The sequence below is a fragment of the Aquila chrysaetos genome, chromosome 6 (genome assembly GCF_900496995.4).
Source record: "Aquila chrysaetos chrysaetos chromosome 6, bAquChr1.4, whole genome shotgun sequence".
Taxonomy (NCBI): Eukaryota; Metazoa; Chordata; class Aves; order Accipitriformes; family Accipitridae; genus Aquila; species Aquila chrysaetos.
Genome location: NC_044009.1, coordinates 44,655,213 through 44,676,553, shown reverse-complemented (window position 1 = coordinate 44,676,553; position 21,341 = coordinate 44,655,213). Strand labels below are relative to the sequence as shown.

The following is a 21,341-nucleotide window of genomic DNA, read 5'->3' as shown; positions in this document are numbered from 1 at the left end:
ATTCACTTGATTTCTCTTGCCAAAACCTTCTGATGCAGTGATGGTGAAGTATGTATTTAAGTGTGTACAGGCATACTGCAAGGTTCTCAGTTGAGGTAAACTGCCATGGCTCGTCTGGAGTGTCATGCCGGTTTTGTGGTAGAGGTTTCATAACCCTTAAACTGTTCTGTTACTAGGTGATTATGTGAAAGCCTATCTTTTGATATTCCTTCTGTTTTAAGCAGCTGAACATGTCATTTATGGGCTATACTAAAAAAAAAAAAAAAATCTAGGCTGATTCATGTCATGGAAGTTTTATTGTTGGCTTCAGTAGTCTGAAACCTGATAGTCTGAAAGTCTCTTGGACTAGATAATGGAGTGTATTCTTTGTTTCTCATAGTATTTAGCGATTTTGTAGGCTATTATGTTGTCAAAAGAGTTTCAGTCAATAATGCCGTAGAGAGTTTTCTAAAATAAATCTTTGAACACAAACAAAAATGAAAATGGTCTTATGAATTTCCTCTATGCATATTAGTGTTTGCATAAAAAGTACTATTAAAGTATGAACTGCTTTTCATTACAGAATAGCTCTGGATTGATAGACTTAGTGGTTATTCAAGCAAGTTTGGGTTGTGGGTTTTTTGTTTTGTTTTTTTTTTTTTTTATTTTGAAACAGTAAAATTTAGAAATACCTGTTAATACCTGTGACCTTAATATCAGAAGTCAATGTTCAGGAATGACAAAAGATTACTATTGTTTATCACATTATACTACAGTACAGTAGTTTATTTATTTTGTGTTGGGAACTGATAATACAATAGCTGTGTGTTGTGGACTGAAATTCTTAGAACAATAAAATATTCATTTCCAGGTCAGTATACAAACCTTTCCAGCCTTCTGGTAACATTGTTGTATTGATCTGTATACCCGCAGCTTTAATTACATCTGCAAACTGTAAAATGTGCTGAAAGCTGATCTGAAATATTCTAAAGGTGTTGATATAAAATGATTCATTTACTTGGTACTAGATCCAAGTAGGGTTTTCTTCTACCAATTCTAGTGGCTTCTGGATCAAGCTCTTTTTATGATACTCATGTATGAATAAACTACAAAAGAGCTGTTGTTCAGTTCGCTATTTTTGTTGTGAAGGGTTCCAGTTTGATTCCTGTCTGAAAAATACTTGCTCCTTGCTGTTTCCCTTCTTGATTGCTTCTTACTGTGTGAAAGAGTTTAATAATCCTTCATACTGACTTGATTTCCTCATATGATCTATTGAAATTTTCGTTTTGGATGGGTTGGTTCGTTTGGGATTTTCTTAGTAATAGCATATATAGCTGCTGTAGAAAAATAAGGAAAACGTGATAGTATCCATCACACTTTATTACATCTAAATGTAGTAACATCAGGGATGAATGCCTGCCCCACAATAAAGATGGTCCATTGACATGCAAATTGCTCTCAATGCATGCTGAATATATCCCTTTGCAGTAGAACTCCCTTTCTGTATTTCATTCTTGGTTTTGTTGCAAAAAGAAGCTTTGCCTTCATTTTACAGTCCAGTTGCTGGAAGTTACTTAGAGGGATGAGGTTTGCAGCATTTAGATTTTGCATCTAGCCATTTCCTTTGCTCAAGTATATTGACAAGAAGTAATTAAAATGAGAAATGAACAGGATTTAGCAAGCAATTTGTGGTGGTAGTCCTGGATGGCTTTGGATGAGGCTTGTGATACTTACTCTCAATGTGCTCCAGCTAGGCTCATGGCTTTCAAACCAGAAACATACTGTGATTGTTGTGTCCTCTAGAAGTGGTGGTGACGGTGCTAAAATTGGTTAATAACTGGATGTTGTCAGTCAGATGTAAATAATAAAAATGCCATTGAAGTCTGTTAACCTCCTGAGAAGAATCTGTTGCTTTGGGTGGAAGGGAAAATAACCAAAAAGAGGCTAAGCCAATTCTTTTAGAAGTTACAGAAAAATATTATTGTGAATATGTGCTAAAAAGCCTTTTTTCCTCCAAATCTTTTGATTCTCGGGACATTTGTTAGGCTGGTGAGACACTTCTGTTTTCTCAAATCTGTTGGGGAAAAGGTGTGCAATGCCTTGGAAAGCCTCTTTATTTCTGCGTAACTAATGCTTCCGAATAACACAAAGGGTTAAGTTAGTGTTCATTCTTCTTGGGCCTTCTCTTTTTTTTTTTTTTCTTCTTTTTTTTTCTCAGTCAGAGCCAGACTTATTGGGTCTGGATGAGAGGAAATCTGCCTGTCTACCTTACTCCTTCCCCTGGCTGTTAACTATAAATTATTAAATTTATTGCCTATAAAATTAAATTAAAATTAAACGGTATAACTTAATTAGAGATTTTCAAATTAGTTTCCGTAGAATCAGGCCAGATTCTTTCTTCATATCTCATGTGAATGTAACTTTTTACAAAACTGAGGATTTGCTTATTGTAATTTGTTACAACACATGGTTGAGTCTTTAATAATACCCAGTTCAAGGACCTGCAAGTAACTTATTGTAAGTATTTAGTTGATCTCACCATCTGCTACAAATTACCACAGACCCCTGGATGTTACTACCTATGTTTGCCCCTTATTTTTCCTTCTTTGTTAAGATTTAGGTGTATAATTACACTGTAATGTATTTGATGGGATTTCTGCTTCTGCAGACTGTCAAGACTTTGGGTTTTTAAAATTATAATGGTTGTTTACATACATTAATCTGTGTTCTTTGTAACATACAGTAATACAGCTGGAACAGATTTATTAATCAACAGTTTTATAAATAAGCTAGTGTGTTTCAGCTGAACAGATTGGAGAAAAATAGAGACAAATGTTTCTTCAAGACATTTTGTCATGAAATTGTAATTAGAAACAAGGTTATTTTGATGTTTGGATTAAAAATAAATGTTGAGTTAAATTAAATAGTTGAATATTTAGTTTACTGTTGTCAGCATTTTCTTTAATCTATTTTATGCTTGGAATGGCAAACTTTAATTAAATTTGCAGTTGTTTCAGCACAATTAAGAATGTCCTCTATGCATAACGGGACATAAATCTGCATGAAAATAAGCCATCTTTGAATACAAAAGTAATAATTGAATGAATCATTTAAATCATGCTTAATAGAAGGAACAAAACTATTTCATGTGGCATAGCAGTTGTTTTGGTATAGCTCTAAAAAATTCATATGGAAGAAAATTCCTTTGCTAAGCAATTCAAAGTGTTGTAAATTGATTTCTGGACATCAAATTCCCTCCATCTATATCATAGCAGGTCACAGAATGTAAGCCAGTATTACTGGCATAAGCACTGTGGCTGTCTGGCTTTTCTTTTTTAACAGAAGGCTGTGGCAATTTTAGAGGTGCTTTCTGTGTGTTCTTTGCTGCAGTACTCCATAGTTCTTCATGCTTTGGAAATGCTTTCATCAATTCTCCAAGTTTTTTGACTTTGCCAAAACTTGCATGGATCAACTGTATGTAGGTCAGACTTTCTTTCTGTCACTCATGGTAATTTGGTCGGCACCACTGAAAAAGTCTCACTTTGCAAGGCGACAGATCAGTAAGTAGGAACTAATTTGAGAAATGAACACATACATTTTTGCTGAATGTCCTGCCATCCTGATTCTTCTGGGACAGTGTGAACGCCGCAGCAGGGAAACCATTGTACGTATTGTATGCAGAGAGGGGACAGTTTTGCAGTGCTGTATCTTTTTGATTTTCCTTTGAAGATTGTCAAGGGATGAGCAAAGAATGTGATGCTCTGCGAGGCAGAGCATCTAAGGCAGTTGAGATTTCCAGAGGAAAGGTTATTTCGCTATTGCTTTCAATAAGGACTGTGTTAAAATGACATTTAAAATTTTTCTTACTCTGCTTGTGGTGTTATTCACAACTACCAAAACCTGATTTATAGTTTTGATTAGGAAATGGAAATCAGACGCTCTGTTCTTGCATTAATGATAAAGATTGGGGCAGTAAATTTGCAATTTGCAGTGCAGTGAGCATTGAGGTCCTAAGAAGTTCTTTTGCCATTGGGGAATTTTGGTGTCCCTCAGCAGAAGATGAGTTGTCCCTGGAGTCCACGTGAAATGAAAATAAGCTTTATTCTGGATATTAGTGGGTTTTTTGCTCAGACATCATAGGCATGTTCTCCCCATGCTCTTGCTGGAATATAATATGCCACAGAAGAGCAAGTGAAGAAGTAAATGAGATCAGTTCCTCTTTTTCTTTGCAAGTCCCCTTTTTTTCCTCACTTGATTTAATAAACCCTTGCTTGTGATTTTGGTTTTTTTCCTACAAACTGTCCTTTCCTTCTCCCTGCTTTCAAATCACTTTTGAATACCAACTTTAAGTATTTTTTCCTACTTTATTCTCTTTACTATTACTAATGCGTCACTTTCTGCTTTCAATGCAAAATGAATTATGCGCAGGGTTTTTTAGCTCTTGGTTCAGAAATGTGTTTAAAAAAGAGATTAAAGTTCAGCTCTAGTTTAGAAGCATAAGCATTTATACACTCTCTAAAAAAGGAAATGTTTTCCTGAATTAGGGTTTCAAACCGTAATGTTTTTTAGCTAGAGAATTTTAATCAAACAATGTATTTATCTTAAAACACCGTGAAAATAGCTTCTAATAATTCTTATGGTAAGATCAGGATGAAGAATAATCCAATCCTCTTCAGAAAGGTAGGAGAAAAATAGTTTTAGATCTAAAAGTCACTCATGGAATGGGTGGAATGAAAAATATTTCAAAAGTGTTTCTGAATATTTGTAGTTTAATGTATTGAAGTAAAGATGAGAGTCCAATACAGTGTCTGAAGCAAAGAAACCCCAAGAGAAAGAAGTAACTTCATCTGCCGTGTGCTGATGCCTGTCATACCTTTGCTGCTATAATACCTATTTTTAGAGGATAATGATAGGGACTACTGACCACCATCTATAGCGAATGGAGGGTGAACAGCAACAAGTGACATGCTCATCAAACTCTTAGATTGCCTCTGATACTGGCTTACTCGAGTGTACTGAAAGGATCTTCAGGAGTTTGTCTGCAGATTAGAAGAATCCATGAGGGGAAAAATTCAATTAAGTCTTAAATTATGATTATCTATTCTGCATTAGGAGATTATCTTTCTACCAAGTAGGGGGAAACTAAATGTTCAATTCTCAGTAATCTTCTTGTTCAGTGAAATTAATTATTGCTTTTTTTTCTGCAAAAATTCAAGGATAAAGAAATCACCTCGCATTATGTCTTATTTTTAATCAAGACACTGTTTGGTGTTAACATCTGCAGGTGTTTTCAACAAGATAGTTTATACAGTGCTTATGAAAATCTGACTTTGATGAGAATTATCTGGAGTACCAGCTAATGGTTGGAAACACACGCAACAAGGATGAAATGAAATCTGTCTTCTAACACGTGGAAACAATGTTTTCTCAACAAGATTGTTCCATACAAAAGAATAACAAAAGACTTCCTAAACAAGCAGTGATCTGGACAATGACATTTTATGTAGAGCTGTCTATGAAGTAAAGATCTGATATAAAATTCATACTATCAACTTTTTTCTCCAGAAATGCATGCTTCTTTAGATAAACCTGTTTTTCATGTGTATTTATTTAGGTTCTGAGGGTGATCTTTCATCTTTCATTTGTTCATTTTGAGATAAGTCCAGAAGCAAATCATGCATGTGCATACTCCTGAACTTAGGAGATCATAAATAAAAGTCTGATCCAGACATGACTTTCCCATTCATCTTTATCTGTCGTCAAGAACATGAAAGACCAATTTTTATCAGCTTAGGGCAGTGAGAAAAAAAAAAAGAAGGAAATTTTAAGTAAGATCCTTCCCCAAAATTTGAAGTTATTTCTTGCAAATATTTTTGTGATATATTTTATTCCTCTCTTAGGTAGAACAAGATTAGGTGTTTAAAAGGTCAGATATTGAGCAATTAATGGAAGAGGGCTCCTCAAATTTTCCCCTTTTAAAGGCTGTTGTTTTACTTTGAGTCAAAGTTTTAGCTGGATAGATTAGAATTAGTTAACATAATAGCTAGGCTGTAGGTGATCCTGGCATACTACTCATCTATTACATATATCTGACTTTATTTTATATAGCTCCACAGATATGAAAGGCATTTTAAAGATATAAAAAGACAAGGTCTTTGCCTGAGATGATGTGCTTTGTAGTAAAACATGGCAAAATGAATTTAGTGACACTGTGCTATTGTGAATTATCCCATAGGAGTGAGTATTCATATGAATACATAGTGTCCCACTTCTATCCAGGGTTTTGTCTAAATTATGTGGCAAAACATAATAACCACCAGTCCCCATAAATAGAAGATGAGGAAGAATAGAAAGAGTGCATTTTATGTTGAGAATCTTGGGCATTGATGTTTGTTTAGTATTCGTCTGATAAACAGCCTCTTCACATTTCATCCATGTTTAATTGCAGTCCTGTTAAGTACTTGCATTCAATTCATCAGACAGCTTACTAGCTCACTACTTATTAGAAGTAGCAGAGTTATACCTGGAGTATCTGCATATCTTTTGTATTATTTGTCTTTGCATATGCATTATTATAGTTACATTATTGGCATATTTGTGATGGGATGATGGGGCTGCTCTCTGCCAGGGCGTTACAATGATCATCTGCAGAACGGGGTGAATTGTCACAATCTTTTCCTTTCAAAAAATTTGGAACTAAAAAGGTAGGGAAACAGGGGTACTATTTGGATGCTTCCACTGTTTTTTAGAATCTAATGTGAAAGCTATCATGTCCAATATATGTCCATATGCATCCATTTACTTATTTTTCAGAAGGGGATTTTAATTTCTTCTAGAAAGTGCTTGCTTTCATCAGCTGAAGTGTTCATATACGCAGATTCAGCCTTGTGTAACAGTTAAAAAAAATAGAACACCCTTCACTTTTCATAGGAAACGACGTGAGACAAGGTATTGCTGTTTTTCAAATAACTTACTGGGTCTCTCTGTTCCATTTATACTTACAGGGTTGCTGTTCAACCTCAAGTTTTATAAGTAAACAAAATAAATAATTCTAATTTAGGTAGAAGATGGCTCTTTTTTCTCATTCAGAATTGCCAGAGTTGAAAAATCAGAATTCATGTTTTCAACTTATTGTTCAAAGACTGTATTGAAAAAAGAACATTGTGCTTTGCTATTGTTCAGTAAAAATTGATTCTAGGGCATTGAGCTTTTCAAACAAAATGTTTATTGACAGAGAAAGTATTTATTTTCAATAATATTGTAATTCTTATAAAGTATGAATACTGTTATTTCAGGAAGACTTAGGTAGGGTCCAGTTCAGTTACCAAGACCCAGCAGTTTAGAAACAGTCTTAACAAAACTCTGATTTTCACGTGGTCATATTCCTACATCACATAATAATCCAGGAGGACTGGAATCCCTGTGGGCTAATGCTATATAAATAAGCAATATTACACTATTTAAGTCAGCAGCTCCCTTTAACAACTTATTTTATACAGCATAAGGTCTAGCTTCTGCTGTGAAACTGCCAACCCTATCACATCCTCCCCATTTCTCTTCTGTGCATTGATAATATGCAGAAATGTCCCAGAAATGTCCATTGTAAGTGAAGGGTTTGTCCATCACAGCCTATAGACAAAAAACCACTGTGTTTAAAAGGTGGGGTTTTTAAAATTCCACTTATTTCTTGCTACTATCTGTTTTGCATACTAATGATGTTACCAGAAATAGTGTAGAATTGAAAGTTAGTTTTACAATTCTGTTGTCATGTATTTTTTTAGAAGATGAGGTACTAGTGACATTTTTATCAAGTATCTGTGAGAATAAGTCTTCCTCAGCAATACTGAATGGAAAAATAAGTTTGGGGGTTTTTTTTGGTTTTGTTTTGTTGTTGTTGTTTTGTTTTTTTTTTTAAATAAAAATACTGCAAGGACAGCCTGAATAAATAACAGGGCAAGGACTCTTAGGAGTCCTAATTGGAGACTGTATTAGTAACTGTTAGAGTCTGGAAAAGCTGAACAGAGCTTTAATTTGGATTAAGATCTGCCAGAGTTCACCACAAGCAATTAGAATCAACTGATACACCCATCTGTTTTTAAAAATTGTTTCTTCCATGCTCCCAAGAAATAATGATTCCCTTCCTTGTTACCAAAAGAATATGGACTAAAAGAATATTTTACACACATCTCAGTTTTGACAGGTTTTACCCTGAGCGTGAATCATTGTTAGTTCAACTGCTACACTTATTGATTTCTCAAATACAAGAGCTGGCTCACATCTTCAAATACAGTGAATAAATGACTTCTGAGGAGCAAAATCACTTCATGGATCTGACTGACCCATATGTTAAAACATTTTACTGAAAATGCCATGTATGTTTTTTATGATATAGGCATCAGCATGTTCCATAATGACTCATATCAGATCTAACTTAAAAGACACATTCTTTCTATATGTACTGAAAATAAACAAGATTGAATTACTTAAAGAATAGCCCTCTTAACAAATGCCTACAGTCAGTTCATATGTTCAATACACTTAGAAAATCAGTTTTAAACAATGGGGTTTTTTTGCTTTTGTTTCATTTTTCATAATAGCCTCTATCTGAAATTCAATAATAATGTATCTTACTGAGAAATGTGATATGCATTATAGCTTTCTCATTAAACTTTTAAATAAAATACCATTAGTATTGATGAATGTAATCCCAAATGGTCACTTAATCTTAAAATAGTCATTGATCACGCATTCAGAATTTTAGTCTTGCAGCCAAACTAGTATATGTTGTTAGTGGTCATGAATTTTATACCAAAAGGAATTAACATCTTTCTCTGGCTGCAGTGTTATGAATTAGATTTACAAAGTAGGGATGACTTAGTGAGTTTCTGTTTTTTTCTAAATGCAACATTTGATAAAAAAATCTTTTCAGATACATGTGATATCTGAAATAGAAAGCTTAAGCACAGTCCAGAAGGCCAAAGTTTTCATCTTTTGAAATACTTTGATTGTTAAAAATCATGTTTAAAATAGAAATTAAGAGGCAGAGTTATTCCACAGTATTGATTGATCTGCTAGCATGTGGTTGAAGTCACATTAATAGCAGAGGTACTAGGCGTTTTTTTTAATATCTTTAGGAAAGCTAAACCAAATCTCTGTAGAGGAGCCCTGCTGTTTTTCACATTTTAAATGTATATAAGGATGCATTTAAATATGTGTATATATAAATATATGTATATATTTAAATAAATATGGATTGAAATATTTATTTTAAAATAACCTAGAATTTAAATAACAATACGGACAAAGTAGAAGCATATACAAAACAAAAAAGTTAATACTTCTCTAGTTTCATCAGTGTTGCCATACACCTTTTGACTGAGTTCTGTCAGTGACGCTATCTTGGAATCAAAACCCCCAAGCATTATATGCATATCCTATTTAATTTGTTAAATGCAATCTTCGTTTGTTAAATGCAATCAAGCTTAATTTAACTTTGCCCAGAGGGGCTGTGCACTTTCAGGACCCGTCTGGACCAAGCCCTGTGCCACCTGGTCTGGATTCAGTGTTGGTCGTGCTTTGTGCAGAAAGTTGGACTAATGACTTCCTAAGATCCTTTCAGTCTGGGTGAGTCTGTGAGTCAGTATTGTCCTGTCAGCAGTATTCCCCCTTTAGATGAAGATTCCCAAGGTTAAAAAAAAAAAAAAATTCTATTTTTTGGAACAGTTCCCAAGAAAGAAAACAAATGTCAAATGTCTACCTACATGTCCAGTTTCATAAAGTGCCAAATGGTACATAAATATTCCTTAAACCATTCTCAGTAGTTTTATTCATCCTTTTCTTTTATGTTCACTTAGGTTCTTAATGTCCAAATGTTTCCATACCTTTGTGTATATGAGAAATCTCATCCTCTGCCCTCCAGATACATGAACAGATATAATTCTCACTGCAGCAATCAGATTTGGGGTGGAAGAAGTTCTGAAATGTTTGTGGTCTGCAAAACAAGGAAAATCAGATGAAGGAAAAACCTAAGCTCAGACTGAAGGTTCACAATTACTTCTTATTATGATTAAATAGTCAAACAGGCTGGCCAGATCGGGAAAGCAATTATTCTAAAATGTGAGAGGGAAAAAAAAGAAATCTGCTTTTTCAGTTATTCTGCATAATTCTGTCTCTATCAGCAGCGCGCATTGAATAATAATTAAATTTTGCTTAAAATAGACAAGTTGGAAAAAAAATTAGTGACTTAAACCAAAAGAAAATTCACAGCAGCGGGTAAGGCTTGCAACTGCCTTTTAATTCCAAATTGCAAGTTCCTGGTCAGAAGAATCTAATGCACAAACTAAAAGTGTAACTGTAACATTCTTAATCAATACATGTTTTTAGTCTTGAAGGAGAGACTTTCCGTATTGTGCATTCACTCAAATTGCTGGGGGGGGGTGGGGTGGCTTTTTTTGTTTGCTTGTTTTCATAACGAGAAATAAACCAAGTAGGTTGAAATCTTAAAATCCTGGCACCTTTTTGGAAGAAATCAGTCACTCCAAAGACAAGTTCAAGTGTCAGTACCTGTGGTAGGGACAACCTGTAGCAATGGCAAATGGCCTGGAACACGAGCAAACATGTTTAAAAGCTGTCCCATAGAGAATATTTGCTCTTCCCAAATGCCTATACAAAAATGATCTTGAAGCTGGAGGGTGTTGTGTGCCACAGGAGCTCCAAAACTGCTTGTCACGTTTCAGAGAACCAGTGTAAATGCATCAGAATTTAATTTTCTTCCACAGTCTTTCACTGTGCAGGCCATATCATTAACTTTAAGTAGCAACCTGTATTTAGCAGGCACCAAAACTTCTTACCACTTCTGAACTTGATGAAAATGCCATTAAAGTCAGTGGAACTTTTTCCATTGACTTTAAAATGGACTTTTGGATCAGCTCTTGTCTACCTATCACACAAACGTAATAAAGTCATCTCCATAATGTGACACCATGAGCCAGGTGGACAATGAATAAGGCACAGTGTGCCGCTAGGATTTTCAGCAGGATCTTGTAGAGGATAGATTTATCAATGTTTTCAGAGGCTCATTGTGCCGTAAGTCAGCCTTTACGTCTGTGGGTTGTTTGCACCTTTTTGAACATTAGTCATCTTGCTTCCCGTGGTGTTCCCTCTCCTTAGGGACAGCCATGACAGAGACTTTTGACAGCTCGCTATCATCATTGTCATTTTCTGTAGTATTTTGGGTGCAAGTCACTTGGTCCTGATGCAATGTCAGCTTGTAGTGGTTCTAATTGCTGTCTTCAGTGTCATTATCTTAAAGATATTTTAAGACTACATTTTCCTCCAGTGGAAAGCTTCCTGAATGTGACTGTCAGCTGCTTCTTGTAGATGTTGAGACGAGAATTGATTCAAGTTCTTGTCATGGTCAACTTCATCTGTCCATGGTTTCTTTTAAGACCCTTCCTTCATTGTACTGACACGTATATGAACATACTGTGTTTAATGTGTTTAAAACTAAGAGGCTGCGTAGGGGAGTGAGAGCAAGTTTAGTCTTCTGCTTCTCCTTCTCCCTTATGGGGAGTTGGGATTGGATTGGTACCATTCCTACTCGCATCAGCTGTTCTCTCTTTGGGATTTTGATCAAGGAGTAATTAGAAGATGAACAGGGCCTTTGCATCCCTCCCTGGTCTTCACCGGCCATGCTGGACAGATTCGCAGAGTACAGCAAATAAGTTACCGATCCTCTGTGCTGAGCGCATCTGAATCTCGGTGTTCCCTGTGATAATTCCTTGTCTCTGTACTGTCCCCTGAGGATGGCTGTGTCTGTGATCTAACAAATTCTGCTCAACGGCTTGAACTCCCATTCAAGTTCTGATGGAGGATTTATGACTTTATATAGTTTATTCCTGCAAAAATTCACCTTTTCCTAAACTTAGCTTGGAGGAGGGTTAGTAGGAAGAGGCTATACCTATTATTAGATCAGCTGAGAAAAGATTCTGGTTTTCATGCTGTATCATTTAGTAACATAAGCTGTTATACAAGTTGATTGTTTATTTGTTTATACATTTAGATAATTTGCACTGCAATCGACCTACTAGCTCTAGTCCTTACTGATACCGTGTAATACTCATGTGTTCTAAAGATGCATCTGGCTTTCTCAGTTTCCTTTAAAACTTTGATTTTCAGTCCTCAGTAAGATACAGAAGATCAAGCTGGCAGAAGTAACTTTGTGTCTCTCTTTAGCACATGATGCTAGTGCTACTTTATTTTTTGTCTCAAGTGCCTTCTTGAGTCAGCAACACTAACAGTAATGGAAGTTTTGGTACAGAGGTATAATGAAGATCTTAAAGGACATGGTGTTAAATGTGCTTTTAGCTCATCAAAATGTCCTTGAGGTTAAGGGCAGATCATTGGTACTAATGTAACCTTTTTTTGGAGGCTTCTTTCAGATAGTGGATTGCGTAAATAGTTTAATTTGCTGTATAGGCCTTTACACTTTGTTGCGAGGTTTATATTTGTCATGTAATGATGTCTGTGAATGTTGGTCAAAGCTGAAGAGTCTCTTCTCAAAAAATGTGCTATCTGAACCTGGCATTGTACCAGGAAGTCTCAGGTTACCATAGTGGTTGAAGAACTTACTTGAAATAGTATAAATATACTGTAGTTAGACTTAAATTAGCAAATTGAAGTGCTACTTATCATTTTAGTAGGGAGTGTACGGCTATTTCTTTGTTAATTTTTCTGTAACCTGATCTCATATCTTTTAAGTTAAATAAGACTTTTGTATGAATGTTAGAGAACTTCAATCACCTCAAAAATAAGACTGATCTTTCTTTTTTCCATGTGCCTCAGTCTCAACCTACATGTGATCCCATAATGCTGTGCTTGAGGTTCTGGAGTCTCAATGACGTGAAAAAAAGATGTTACTCTGATCATAGAAATACTCTGCATGGTAGCTTTCGTTGAGAGATCCCCAAGTGACGTGAAAGCATTCATGAGTCATACCTCTCAAGAGTCCTACAAAGGTGGTTTTAAATTTGAATATATTATATATTTATAAACTTAATTTTTTTAATATTTTAAATGATACAGGAAAGTTGTTCTCTACTAGCAATATAACCATATTTTATTAAAAAAATTTGAATATTAAAAAAAGCTCAGTTGGATGCTTTCATGAAAAAGTTCTGAGCTATTTCATCATGTACTGTTAGGCCTAATTATTCAGTTCGTTAAAAGATTAGGAGCGTTTGAAGTGGACAGTTGGTAAGACTTCAACATAGGAAGCTTAAAAACAATTAAGCTAATATATATAAACATAAAAGAAAAATATAGCAATTCAATTCAAAGTCTGGTTTGCAACACCTTGAGACACTTAAAAACCAGTCCTCCCCAAAAGGGCAGACTGTCAAATTGAGAAAGGAAACTTCTATATTAATAGTACTTCTCATCAGCAGAATTTCACTGTGACTCTCAGCTGTCGTATTCATTACAGCAGCCATCTGCTTTGGCAGTGCCGTAATTTCTTTTTTCAGTATCTCAGATGAAATTAAAATCATCATACAGTGAACACTGCTAGGAAACTAAAAAATCTGAATATAATCTTGGTATTAAAGTTATTGTAGATCATTGCAATTTATGTTCTATTTGTATAGTATTCCAAGAATAGAACAACAACATTAACTGTTTTGAATATTCAGGGGAAGGCTGTCTATTTCGGTGTTTTTGCTTTTATTAGTGTTCCAGTAATTTTTTGCAACCTTACAGTGAAATAGGATTGTAGAACTTGTTGTAAATGTGACAAGCAAGTGAATGGGGAGAAATCTGCCAGGGTCACAGTGAGGAACAGATTGCTCTTCTCTCCCACTCTCTTCCCTATTACTGACATCCAATCTTATGTCATTCTTAACTCTTTTTTTACTACATAGCTTACTAGTCTTAAGCTTCCAGGTATTTGCATTTATCCTAGTAATTTGTTGTTATGCTCTCCCAGGGAGGATTCCCAAATGCTTGCTGTGTTTTCTGTCTATGCTTCCATAATCAGAACCAGAACCGTTTAATACCAAGCTATCTCACCCCTCCTTTTTTTCCTTTTCTACTTCTCTGGCTTTTCTCTTCTTGCCTCTCTTTCCTCTAGCTTGTTTAGTGTTCATGAGACTTTAACTTTTTGTTTCTTAATCCCATCCCCTCCCAGACACAGTTATGCACTCTCTTACTCCCTTCTCCTTCTTCATTCTCCTTTTCTTTCTGCCTTTCCCTAAGAGAAAGTTCCCTTTTCAAATATATTTCTTGATCTCAAAAAATCCTCACTTAATCCATATTCTGTCTACTCTATTATTTTACCTCTTCTCACAATTAGTAATATCTACTTTCCTTGTTACTTGTCTTATATTTGATACTTTTATAGATAAATCAGTCATAACAATCTTAGGAAATGTGAGGTAAGTATGTTCCAGCAAAAAATGGGAATTCAGAGCACACAGTCTCTCTGCAATTTCTTATGATTTGGCTACACTGTGAGACTGGAGCATGCTTAGGAAGTGATTAAATGTAAGAGAATACCTGATTCCAGAACTTCTTCGCTCATTTTGCTGGTTGTATCTTAGGCTCAGAGGTGTTACATGACCGAGACTGGATCTGTCTTCTGATGAAGTGAGCAGATGGTCTTGTTCATGCCAAGTGCAGCTAGATAGCCTGAACTAGAAGGGTCGCCCAGTTCATTCAATTTCCTATACAGTGCTTACCATTGTAACGGTTTATCAAAAAAGTCTGAGACTACAAAAAGTTCCCATGTATAGAAATAAGTTTAAATAAGATGCAAAGCAAAAAATGAATACAGTAGATGATAAATGCTGGCACCTAAATTTGGTCCTCATTTCTACTTTTTTATATCAGATAAAGTACTCCAAATGGATAATTATTACCAATAGTGGCTAGCATATCTATCAATCAATACATTTACCTATCTTAAATAATGGAAATGAAAGTAAATTCATGAGCTATATCTCTTTCAGAAATGTTTGAGACTTTTTTTTTTTCCTTTTTAACCTTGAGATGATATGTATGGTAGTATATTAAATTAGCATAAAATGTTATGATCATTGAGAGTGATATATGGTCATGTGTTCTCTTACAATGCATCAAGAATAACGAGTGGTAATTGGTTCAGGACTTTGATTAAAGAGCTATTGAGTAAATTGGAGATGTAGTTTACTACACAAATGGCATATCAAGTTTCATCTCTGTTGTACTTGCTACTTTATTACTCTAAACTGAAAATATTTCATGAAAGTATGGCTGGACATACATATAGCACTTTATATAGTTATTCAGTCAAACTGTGGAAAAAATCCTTTGTTCAGAGGGATTGTTTAAAGGGATTATTCTAACATCTCCAGAAGAATTGTCTATGGATGATTTTAGTGAAACTAGATCTTTAGCTGTCATGTCTTTAATTGTGGAGGGTCGTGGAGAGCACATACTAGTCACAGAAAGCCTTAATGAACAGAATTCATTAAGCTTACCTATTTGGTGTTAAGACATTACCACCAAAATGAGGCTAAAATAAAGGAAAATTGGAAATGTCACACTAGTCCTTTGTAAGTTTTAAAATAGTTTGGAAATAATGACATTGTTGTTAGCTGACAAAAATATATAGAACACACTGTACATGAACAGACTCTCAGAAATTTGTTTTTCTGACAAGTTTCTCATTTACACAGTCTTTTTTTTTCCTGTGTTATCCCTACAAGGTATAAATTCCAATATGCCAAAGGAAAAACATAATTCACTGAGAAACTTTTATCTTGGAAATGTTCTCACATGTTAGAAAATGATATCTTCAACTTAATAATTTAAATTTTTGGAATAAAATGCTTTGCCAGCTAGCCTTCTGCATATATAAGAACAACACAGTTGTCTTGAATAACATTTCCCTTGCATTGTTTTTGAGCAGCATATTAAATGACACTACTGTATTAGAGGGGGTTTGCTCTAAAAACTATCATGGAAAAAGGAGAAATCATTCTTTATCCATACTTACTAGAAAATTACATGAACGTATCTTAAGGAAGGTGGAAAAAGATGGATTACCCTAAACTCTTTGCACACGTCTGCACTAAATCGATATGGCACGGGGATCCGCAAGTCAGTTGATGTGACCTTGCGCAGCAGGGTGCAGAAGTAGTAGTCAAGATCCTGAAAGAAAGGGATAGTTGTGTCAATGTGTCTTTCTCCTGACAGTTAGTCTGCATTGGATATTTTACACTTTTCATGACTTCTTTAAAATTTTCTGAGCAATTTTGCTCACCTTTGCTCAAGACATGTAAAGGAAGACCCTGAAAAGATCCAGGGAGATTGATATGCTATCTCGTAAGAAGAGCTAAAAATGCTTGATTTGTTTTATAAAAGGATGGGGTAAGAAAGTGCTTTATATGCTAAAGGACAGTGCTGCCATGAGATCAAATAAATGAATGTAAGCTACAGAGTAGAAGAATAAGTAAAAAGTGTTGACCTCTAGAGCAGCGGGGTCTTGGGCCCATCTTCCAATAGTAGAGTGGAGGCAAAAGCCTACTCAGTTTGAGGGGGAAGTTTGATCAGTCTGTGCGTGAGATTCTGGGAGAGTGTTGATATGTTGTGTATGATAGCCATGGGATACATTTGATAGAGGAGAAGTCTCTTAAAATTTTCTTACTCAGTAGTTATGGTGCAGTTTACAAGCAGTGGTTCCAGTGATCAAAAAAAAAAAACAAAAACAAACAACTTTGTAGAATTTTTAAAAATTGGAGAAGTTGATCATTAAATACTTTCAGAACCAAAGTGAACATAATTCAAAGGAAAAAAAAAAACCATAATGGAAGTAGAAAAATTCTATACTATGAAGTAGGTGGACTGGGTGATATATGAGAAGATTTCCATGTCTAATTGCATTTGATCCCTTTGATCTTCAAACTGTGATGTATTTCTCCCTGATGATTTCCTGCTTTCAACTGACTTGCATTAATTTATTTCCAGTCCTACACAAAACACTCTTGCCCACCTCTGCACCGTTCATCTATAATCTATTTAACTTTCCTTTTTCCTTTTTTTTTTTCCTTTTTTTTTCCTTAAAACATTTACTGTAAAAGATTTATCACCCAGAACCATTCACCATCAAAGTGAGTTAACACGGAAATGTTTGTGAGCAAACTTTTCTGATAGTGGAATAAATTTTCTGGAGCTCTCTGGTGTAGTGAATTCCTGCCCTATCCCACTGTTATGACTGACATAGAGGATAACCTCTCACTTCCAGGGAATTGCAGACAAAAAAAATTCTCCAGTTCTTTTCAACTTGACTGTGTTAGTCAAGACAGTTAGTCTCTTAAATGAGACAAAAATAACAAATAGTACTGTGAAGTCTGTACTAAGGATTTTTTTCCTCCATCTCAGGTTTTGGCAGTGGATGAAGTAGACTATGTAAGAGTGAGTTGAATCCTGTCAATAGATTCAAAATACATGAAGATACCTAAGCAGGTTAAGTTTGAAATCAAAGCTGACTCAGTAACAAACTTCAGTGTAGACAGTGAAATGCCATATCTGTAAGAAGACACTGAAAACTGCTACTTAGATCTTATCTTGGATAAGAAAAGACATTCATCTACAGATAGGAGTAGAATTAGGAGGAGTCTCCTCTCATTCTAAATATTTAATCACTTGTAAAGATTGCATTTGCTATAGTGTCTTCCAATCATGAATGTCAAAGCATTTTAAGAATATACAGAAGTGTATATATGTCAAGGTTTTGGTGTACTGTTTTTGTTCTCTCTGAGAACTATTTCTCTGATATCCTACTTTCTCATGCTAGTTTGTACCCAGTCACTGCTTTGGCATAAAGTGAGAAAAATCAGTTGCTGGGAAAGGGTAGTCATGAGTGCAGGATAGTGCATGTCATGGTCCTTACATTTAGTGTGGATGTGACCAGTGAAAACTTACTTGACAAGCAGTGAATGTTGTTGTGACCCCTTTGCATTACTACTAGATTTTTAGCTCTCTTTGGTCAAGTTAAGGGTGACCTGTAAAATTTCTGCTTCTCTAGCAGCTACCGTTATTCTGTTGAGGCGTGTGATTAGCTGCGCTTCTGCAACATGGGCCGCGACTTCTTGTGCAAAGGCGTGCTGGGCAGAGACCCTTGACTAAGCACTGGAAGCAGTAGGGAGGTTCAATGTCATGGCCAAACTGTTTCACGGTATGAAGAGGCAGGGATTAACCGCTTGGGTCAGTGTGCATCTTGCACAGGTGGGCTGTCTTGAAGGCTGTCTCCACAAGGGCTGCACTGCATTGTGCTCCTGCCCGATTCCCCTGCTCCTCTCTCATACATTATTAGGTATTATTGCGGGCTCCATTAAGTGTTATTGCAAAGTGCTGTAGGTCTTTGGATTGATCTGGGTATTTTTTAACACCCCCCCCTTCAGTTCCTGCTTATTGCTTAAATGTGGTATCTCTAGTTCCATACATGGCAACTAAAACTTGTAGTGGCACAGTAATTTTAACAATATAAGAGCTTCTTAATGCACTGCTGCACAGTATCTGTTTTGCCTTTTGTTCACTTGCTTTGGAGTAGCAAATATAATATTCTAGAGGACAATATTTTGTATTGATTTTACTTACAAAATCAATAAATAAAAATAACTTGGCACAAGAGGGAATTCTATTCTTCTTCATGGAAATTGTTGGAAGACATAGTAGAACCTTAAAATGAAGTAATATGTATAAGTAATCAAACAGTGTTTACTACCTCTTTATGAATGACAAGCTTGTGATATAAAGTACTTTCTCAGTACCAAAGGTCTATTTTTATTTGTGACTCTCTTCCTATTCTCATGGGCATAGGACATAAAAATGATCTATATTGTTTAGAGAAGTGTCAGAAAGGCAGAATCTCTCAGGGAAGTCCTAAAATATGCTCTTCATTTCTCTTCTGCTTAGTCTTCTAGTCATTGTACTTCCCAGCTCTTACTGATTCAGTGGATGCAGTAAAAACTATTGTACTGAGCTAATTGATAGTGGGTTTTGCTAGAGGTGTTCTGTGGTATTTGGTTCAAGTGAAGCCACTATTAAATAAGTTGAAACAGCTACTATGCATAGTACTGGCAAAAATTAAGATCTACAGATCTAGACTAGCATAAGTGAAGGCAGGATTAGGTAAAGAAGACTACAGCTGCAACAGCTGACTCACTGTGAAGCCATTGTGGGGCCCTTTTAGCCAATGTAGTAGTAGACTAGAAATCAGGAAATCGCCTGCAGAATTTTTGTCCATTTTTACCCTTTTTTTTTTTTTTACCTCACCCCTTAGTTATTACTTATTACATGTTTATTATAGCTGCTTACATAAAGAGGAAAACACATTTCTCAGTTCCATATTACAGATGAAACAAAAAGATCATGTTACTTTTGAATGTTCTCCTGTCTCTGAAAGTGTGGAGGATCAATAAACATGTGTAAAGGTTGGAAGAATTGAAGAACAGAATATAAAGAGTTATACTCTCCGTTGTGTATCTGTGGAACATGCTCCCTAAATTTTTTCTATAAGACTAAAATTGCATGTCTCTTATTTAACTATTTTAAAGGACAAGTCGGTTAATACATTACATAAATCAGGAATTTACATTTGATTGAAGATTATATGGTATACTGAAGTTTCCAGCTTAAGATCTTTATGATTTTGCAATCAGGCTTCCTGAGAACTCCTTTATACTGAAAGAGAAATATTATTATGTAGTGACAGCCAAAGAAGTTCATGTAGGTAGCACCAGTTTATTGTTGACCTCATTTATTTCTGGTTTTCCTGAAGGTCAGCATCACTTATGATGCACAGAGCTAAAACAAAACCCTTTCAAAACTGGGTTTTGAATAAGGTTTGAGGATGGAAGACTTTACCTGCTTTTGAACAGCTCTCCCTGCTACTCCAAAGGGTCAGTTCGGAGTGAATCATGGAGTGAATAAATGAGAAACCTATAAGCATATTTTTGGGGCTTATTGCTGTTGTTTTACTACAAAGCAGGAGAAGCTAGCAAGACCCTTCCTCTCATTGACAACTTGATTTATCTTTCTTTTATCTCTAACAAGCATATATGGCCCCTGATATTTGAAACGTGCTTATTGGTTACATCAGGAGTGCATTTTTTCCCTTCCCTTCCTTATGTAAGTTATTAGATTGATGCATATTTAAAGAAAATGTTTTATGTAGGCTCTTATTTTATTCCTGATTGAGGAATAATTTATTGTGTCCCTGCACATAATAATTTCCCCTTTGGGAATCCAGCCATTTTGACAGGAAGGAAGAAAGGGGGAAAAGATATCTGAAGAGTGGACATATTGCAGCTTCTGTCACTGGATCCAGACATCCAGTTTTACAGTGGTTTACTATCTGGATCAAAAGAACAGGGACAGGGGTGTGGAAACAGGCAAATAAGGGATGAAAACATAAAGAACAATTAAATGATTCAGCATTATAGTTTTTGCAATATTAGGCACTGTGTTGCATGCTCTACACAGCAAACACAGTAATTAGATCCACAGAGATCTTAACCGCAACTATACTGAACGTGTAAAGCTGTCAGAGAGCATAGTCATTCAAGCACACACTGCTAATGCTTACTCAGTCAGAAAATAATGCAAAACGTAAGAAGAAATGCCAAGAGTCGCGAATTAAAAACCAAGACAAGAGAGTATGAAGTTCTCTTATGTTACAATCTTTCACTTAAAGTCTTGTCCTAATGGTTTAAATGTACATTTAATGAGAACAAGAGCATTTTTAAAAGGAACCTGTTAATAAAATGTAAGTTGGATTTAATATAATGAATTTTATTTTTCCTTTTCTCTAAATAAAAAAGCAAAGCACCTAAAAGGTTAAATCTATGTCTGATCTGGCATATCAACTGATGACCTTATCCTCTGAAATTTGATTTGTGATCTGCAGATTGAGGTAGTCAAGCTGAGTGTGTGGATTGAAAACATCTTCCTCTTTATTTGGAAATTGTAACATACTAGTCCTTAAATTAGTTGTTGGTTGAGGATTGTGGTTATGAAAGAAAGCATAGGATTCCCAAATGTACATGAAACTTAAAGCTTCTAATTATTCCTGAATAGGAATAGATGGAAGCATTTGTAATAAACCCATGTTTGCAGGGTTTTTCTCACTTCTTACAGAGTCTCCCACATACGACGTTACCCTTGCATCCTATTACAGTTGTCCTCTTTCAGTTTTGGCTTAAATAATGTATTTGTTAGGTTCTTAATATCTTACCTTTTAGTAAAAAAAAAAGTTATTTTGAGAATTGTACTAATTTCTTATCAACCCCTTCAAGAGTGAAATTCACATAAAAAAGGAGTCTTTA

General features: G+C 35.3%; 1 protein-coding gene and 1 long non-coding RNA gene across 4 annotated transcripts in view; one reads left to right on the top strand and one right to left on the bottom strand.

Moving 5' to 3' along the window:
* Positions 1–14,609, bottom strand: part of LOC115342881 — a 61,044-nt gene extending 46,435 nt beyond the window's left edge. For both annotated transcript variants that reach the window (XR_003923943.1, XR_003923942.1), the window contains exons 1-2: positions 14,530–14,609; positions 9,861–9,970 (exon numbers count right to left, since the gene is read on the bottom strand). This is a non-coding gene — a long non-coding RNA (uncharacterized LOC115342881). The remainder of the gene's footprint in view (positions 1–9,860; positions 9,971–14,529) is intronic.
* Positions 1–21,341, top strand: part of DPP10 (dipeptidyl peptidase like 10) — a 565,422-nt gene that overhangs the window by 420,685 nt on the left and 123,396 nt on the right. The window lies entirely within an intron of this gene.